Raw genomic sequence first — 5,993 nt, forward strand, 5'->3', positions numbered from 1 at the left:
AATCTTTAAAAAAAAAAAAAAGAAAAGAAAAGAAAGGAGGAGAGAAACAAAGAAAGGAAGAAAGGAAGAAAAAGATGCCTAGCCAGGTTTAGTGCCACATACTTTAATCTCAAATCTGGGGAGGAGGCCGAGTCAGGTGGATCTCTGTGAGTTCAAGGCCAGCCTGGTCTACAGAGTGATTTCTAGGACAGCCAGAGCTATATAGTGAGACCTTGTCTGAAAAATAAAAATAAAAAGTAAAATAAATAGGGGCTGGCGAGATGGCTCAGCGGGTAAGAGCACTGACTTCTCTTTCGAAGGTCCTGAGTTCGGATCCCAGCAACCACATGGTGGGTCACAACCACCTGTAATGAGATTGGACACCCTCTTCTGGTGCATCTGAAGATAGCTGCAGTAAATTATGCTGGAGAGAGCGGGGCTGGCAGAGGTCCTGAGATCAACAGCAGCCACACACATGATAGCTCACGGCCATCTGTACAGCTACAGTGTACTCATACATATAAAATAAATAAAAATAAATCTTAAAAAAAAAGAAATGTCCCATTTAAAAAAAAAGTAAAATAAATAATAATAAAGCTAAGCTGAGACTGAGAGAACTAAGCTAAGGAGAGAACTTTCTCAAGAAAAACCCTGCTGGGCAGTGGTGGCACATGCCTTTAATCCCAGCACTTGGGAGGCAGAGGCAGGTGGATTTCTGAGTTCAAGGCCAGCCTCATGTATAGAGTGAGTTCCAGAACAGCCAGGGCTACACAGAGAAACCCTGTCTTGGAAAAACCAAAAAAAGAAAAAAAAAATCCCAAATGGGCCTCAGACACCAAGGGAGAATTTACTTGACCCTTGTTGGGAAGTTGTCTGATGATGGGAGCTCTTATTGGAACCAAAGGGTAGAAAGGATCTCTCTGCCCTGTCCAGGGAAAGACATTGGATTTTTCTTCAGTAGTTTGTTAACAGAAGCGTGGGGGTTGGGAGGATTGTATTTACCTTAATAACAGAGCACATGCTGAACATGCACAAGGCTCTACATTCAATTCCCAGCATTTTTTTATTTTAAATAAACGGGTGATGGGTGATAAAATCAACTCAACAGCTGCCTGTGAGAGTTGTTGCCATTGCAAATTACCACAATACAACACAGGGGCAACATTTTTGCAAAGAGGTCTTGGTTGTTAATTTTAGGGATAGAGAGAAGTTGAGCTACCCATCCACCCAAACACCTTCTCTCCCTCCCAACCTCCCTCTCTCCCAAGTACCCTCTCTCTTTAGAGCCTGTGATGGAGACACTGATGTAAACAAAGCAGAAAAAAAACATTCCTGAGTCAGTTTTAGTCAGGGTTCAGTGCGTCTGTTAGTCACTTGGCTGCTTGCCCACAGTGTAGGGAGAACTTATCCTTTGCTGCTAGGTGAATAGCATGGGTTAGGTTGGGATAGGGGAGGCTAGAGACGGACCTTTCAGATTCAAATTAGGTATTTACCCACTTTTTCAAAAATGAAGTTAGAGACTAGTTAAAGAGGTAAGGATAGGTTTTGATTAGTAACAAACCCTTGGAATAAGAATTTAGGGAGAAAAGAACTCAGCTTGGATTCATGCTAAGGTGCTTTAAAAGGAGGAGGAATGAGTAGGTGTTATGCCTGGCTTCCTGGTATCTGTCAGCTGACAATGACAAAGTTAGAATCTAGCTTCTCATAGAGGCTTGGAGAAAAGACTGCCCTAGAGAATAGACTTCGGGATAGAGTGCCTGTCCTTCCTGATGATTGCCTTGTAAACAAGTAGTTTTTCGCCAGGCAGTGGTGACAGACACCTTTCATCCCAGCACTTGGGAGACAGAGGCAGGCAGATTTCTGAGTTCGAGGCCAGCCTGGTCTAGTTCCAGGAGAACCAAGGCTATACAGAGAAACCCTGTCTCGAAGAAGAAGAAGAAGAAGAAGAAGAAGAAGAAGAAGAAGAAGAAGAAGAAGAAGAAGAAGAAGAAGAAGAAGAAGAAGAAGAGGAAGAGGAAGAGGAAGAGGAAGAGGAAGAGGAAGAGGAAGAGGAAGCGGGAAGAAGAGGAAGAAGAAGAGGAAGGGGAAGGGGAAGGGGAAGAGGAAGAGGAAGAAGAAGAAGAAGAGGAAGAGGAAGAGGAAGAAGAAGAAGGGGAAGGGGAAGGGGAGGAAGAGGAAGAGGAAGAAGAGGAAGGGGAAGAAGAAGGGGAAGGGGAAGGGGAAGCGGGAAGAAGAGGAAGAAGAAGAGGAAGGGGAGGGGGAAGGGGAAGGGGAAGGGGAAGGAGAAGGTTTTTGGTCTTTGAGATTCTCCTGAGTTGTAGTGTTGTGCCAGAAAACATTTGTGAACCCCGAAAGACCACCAAGGAGCCAAATTGGTCAAAGTGCATTGCAGGGTGTGATGGTTCATGTCTATAATACCAACCCTTGGGAAGCTAGTGCAAGAGGATTCCAGGCAAGCCTGGTTTACAAAGGGTATTTAAGACTACCTTGGGTTACATAATAAGAGAAAGAAAGCACAGACTTAAGATTCTAGGGTCCTAGAGCTAATGAACCAGAAGTCGTTTGAGTATCATTGGCCAGTCAGGGACATTTGGAGACTGGATTTGTCATCAGTGAGGAACTTCCTAATGGTTTGGAGCTAGGTTTGAAAGTTGAGAAAAGGACTACCTAACACTGATGTGGATGAATATTTAAAATTTGTGCATGTTGCCCTAGAGAATAGGAACCTAAAGGCAGCTAAGAGTCAGAAGTCTGTAGTCAGGAGATGCCCTAATGGATGAGGGCTGTAGGGTGCCTACAAGAAAGACAGTTCGCAATGTGAGGTGCTCAGTCTCATAGGGGCAAACTCCATTTCCACATCGCTGCTGGTGTCCCTCTTTCCAACAGCCTGGACCTAGCTAGAGGCCTCACTGCAGCTGCAGCTTGCAGGGCCAGGGCATGAACCCAGCTGGCTCAGGTCGTGTCTCTTGGCAAGAGCAAGTACAAACAGTTCCCTTGAGCTGGGCTTGGCCGCAGTTGATCACAGCCCTGTGTGAGAGGCATCCTCTGCTTACTCGCATCCTTTGATGAACCAGGTACCAAAGCCCGGCTGGGGTACCACAGACTGCACCTCCCAGGCTTCAGCAGCGTGGCTGGGAAACTGAAGAAGACGCCCCTTAGTGTTGCGCCTTAACCCCCCTCAATCTGGGCAGAACTACAGAGACCATGATCCCAGATATGGGAGTGCATTGCTTTCTGGGAGCAATAGTCCCAAATGCAGAGCACTGCTGGCGGGTCCTGCCAGGTTGGACTACATATCCCAGCATGCCTGAGCGAGTGGGGGGGACAGGAGGGAGGGGAGAGCCCCGGAGGATGTGAATGGGGAGGGGGCACCCGCCCCCTTCCCCCACCCTTCCCTTTAGCTGGGCAGGGGTGGGGGGAGGGGCCGGGCTGAGCTGCAGCCGCGGTGCTCCGGGAGGGCAGGGCCAGGCAAGGGCGGGACTGGCCCGAGGCAGGCGGACTGGAGTGCGGTGAAGCTAACGGGTCCGGGCGCGGGAGGCGGCGGCGGCGGCGGCGGCGGCGGCGGCGGCGGCAGCTCTCTGCACGGGCGGAGGCGGCAGGAGGAGCGGCAGGCATGGCCCGCGCGGCGCCCAGCGCAGACTGAGGTGCGCGGGCGGGATGAGAGAGGGCGGGATGCGGGGCTCCCCGGGCCCCGTGCTGCCCCTACCCTCTTCTGTGCGGGCAGCGGGCTTGGCCCAGAGGCCCAGATCCAGCGGGTCCAGCCCAGCAACTTCCCTCGGGTCTGGGCGCCGTGTGGGCGGGGGTCCGATTGCTTTGGCCTCGATCCGGATCCCTGCCTTCTGCTTCTGCACATCTAGCCGCTCCCAGCCTTTCAAGCGCTCCTGTGACACTCCTTGCTGGCAGCCCCCAGCCTCAGCCCTTGAGTTCTCTGTCCTCGTCCACACTTCGACACCCCAGGTGTTGGTACCTCCAGCCCCTAGGCGCTTGGGAACCTGCTCCATCCGGAACCCCCTGCCCCACTTCTCTTGGTCATAAGCTGTCTGCACCATCCTCACTTCTTTCCTCTACCCTTCGGCCTTTCCCCCACCTGGCACTGACCCCTAGCCACACTCTGTGGCCTAGTTCTCTCTAATAATACCCGACAGCTTGACCCCCTTCCTACTTTGGAGAAACTGAGGCATGAACCAACCGGAAACTTGGTTATGGTGTGCCTGCCCTTTCTGAACGCCGGCCTGAGCACTGTCCCTTGTCCCTCTTGTTCCTTCCATCCTTTGCCATATAAGACACGTTACTTCCCTCCAGTCATACCCCTGTGAGTGAATCAAACTTCCTAGCCCCATATACAGCTCCGATATTCCCTGTTTAGTTCTTCCATTACTTCTGTTGTCCTGGAGAGGAGTCTCGGTTCTTTTGCTGCTCGTTCAAGTTAGCCTTTCTGTTTCTCTCTTGCCAACTGCATCTATCTCCTCCCATTTTGCCTCTTGTTTAACATCTGTACACTAAGAAGAATTCAGGGAACCCTGGAGCCCCTGGGAAGTAGTCATTCCTAGTCAGTAAGCCATACTCCTACCCTGTCTACAAATGTCTAGAAACTGTTTGGCCATCCCTTCCTCATGCTTTGTGGACTCAGAAGTCTGGGTTGGAAGGGACCGTTTATCTTTATGAAGATGGTGACATTGAAGGACTCTAAGTCATCATTCTAAGCTAATCTGGCTCCTGCTGCTAACTTTGGAGGGGGTTGCCCCTTCTAGGGGTGTGGGGTGAGATGCTTGCTGTGTGCTCTGAGCCCTTTGTGGATGAAGGCACTGTGCCTGTAGGTGATGATCTCTAGTTTAGTTCCGGTGCTTCTGAGTTGAAGAGGGAGGGTACACAGACTTGCCTGTATAATTCAGTTTTTGTTTGTTTGTTTGTTTGTCTTCCTGTAGCCGATTTTCCTTTGGGTCACACTTTTCTTGCCCTATCTCCAGTGTCCCAGTGGGGAAGGGAGGGAGGGAAGCCTGTGAGCCATCAAGGAGGGAGGAGATTCTTCAGAAGTTTGTAAGGGTCCTGAGTGAGCAGTCTTGATCTGAACCAGATGGTTCTCCGCTTCCACGTGGTCCCTCCCATGCTCCCTGTGCTCCCCCCCCCCCCCCCCCCCCCCCCCCGTCTGTGAATAGGATGCTTTTAACCTTGTAATCTGAGATTGGAGAAGGGAGACCAGGGGGCCAACTGTCTGTGTGAATGTTTATACCCAAATGTGCGCACTCTGCAAGCTTGCCAGGGGCCTGTGGGAGTGCCGGTGCCCCAGAGACCACTGTAGAGTTCTGTGGCATGCTGATAAGCCCTAGTTACTTTGAGAGCCCAAAAGATAGAACTAGTTTTGAAGCCCGTGTAAGAGTGAGTCAGGCATGGTGGCCACACCTGTTTTGCTAGCATTCAGATAACAAAAGGATTACCATTTTAAGGGACCCTAGGCGATGTAATAAGATCTTGTCTCAGAAACCCCAAAAAGGGGTCTTTGGGATGTACTTGCCAAACAAGACTGGTGACCTGAGTTCAAGCCCTAGAACCCAGATAAATTGGAAGGAGAGAACTGACTGCATAAACGTTGCCCTTTGACCTCCACACACAAGTCACTGCGTGCACAGCTATATACTGCATGCCCTCATAAGTATCTCCATTTGAATTCTCCCCTTAAGCCTAGCTTCAGAACAGGGTTATTTCTCTTGTTCAGGGTGTTTGGGAAGAAAGGTAGCTTGGATCCTTGCTTAGGTTGAGTTCTTTTTCTTTTATCATTTTTATATGTGTGTCTTCTGATCATGTTTGTGTGAGTGCCGGAAGAGGGTGTCACATGCCTAGGAACTGGAGTTTCTGGTAGTTGTAAGATACCTGATGTGAGCTGGGCAGTGGTGGCACACGCCTTTAATCCCAACACTTGGAAGGCAGAGGCAGGCCGATTTCTGATTCTGAGTTCGAGGCCAGCCTGGTCGACAGAGTGAGTTCCAGGACAGTCAGGGCTACACAGAGAAACCTTG

The 5,993-nt window shown here is 50.2% G+C and overlaps 1 protein-coding gene across 1 annotated transcript in view; it reads left to right on the forward strand.

Moving 5' to 3' along the window:
• The first annotated feature begins 3,364 nt into the window (after positions 1 to 3,364).
• St3gal2 (ST3 beta-galactoside alpha-2,3-sialyltransferase 2) overlaps positions 3,365 to 5,993 on the forward strand; it is a 56,122-nt gene continuing 53,493 nt past the window's right edge. The window contains exon 1 of the mRNA XM_031336884.1: positions 3,365 to 3,623. The gene's annotated coding sequence lies outside the window, so the exon portion shown is untranslated. The remainder of the gene's footprint in view (positions 3,624 to 5,993) is intronic.

The sequence above is a fragment of the Mastomys coucha genome, unplaced genomic scaffold (genome assembly GCF_008632895.1).
Source record: "Mastomys coucha isolate ucsf_1 unplaced genomic scaffold, UCSF_Mcou_1 pScaffold22, whole genome shotgun sequence".
NCBI lineage: Eukaryota > Metazoa > Chordata > Mammalia > Rodentia > Muridae > Mastomys > Mastomys coucha.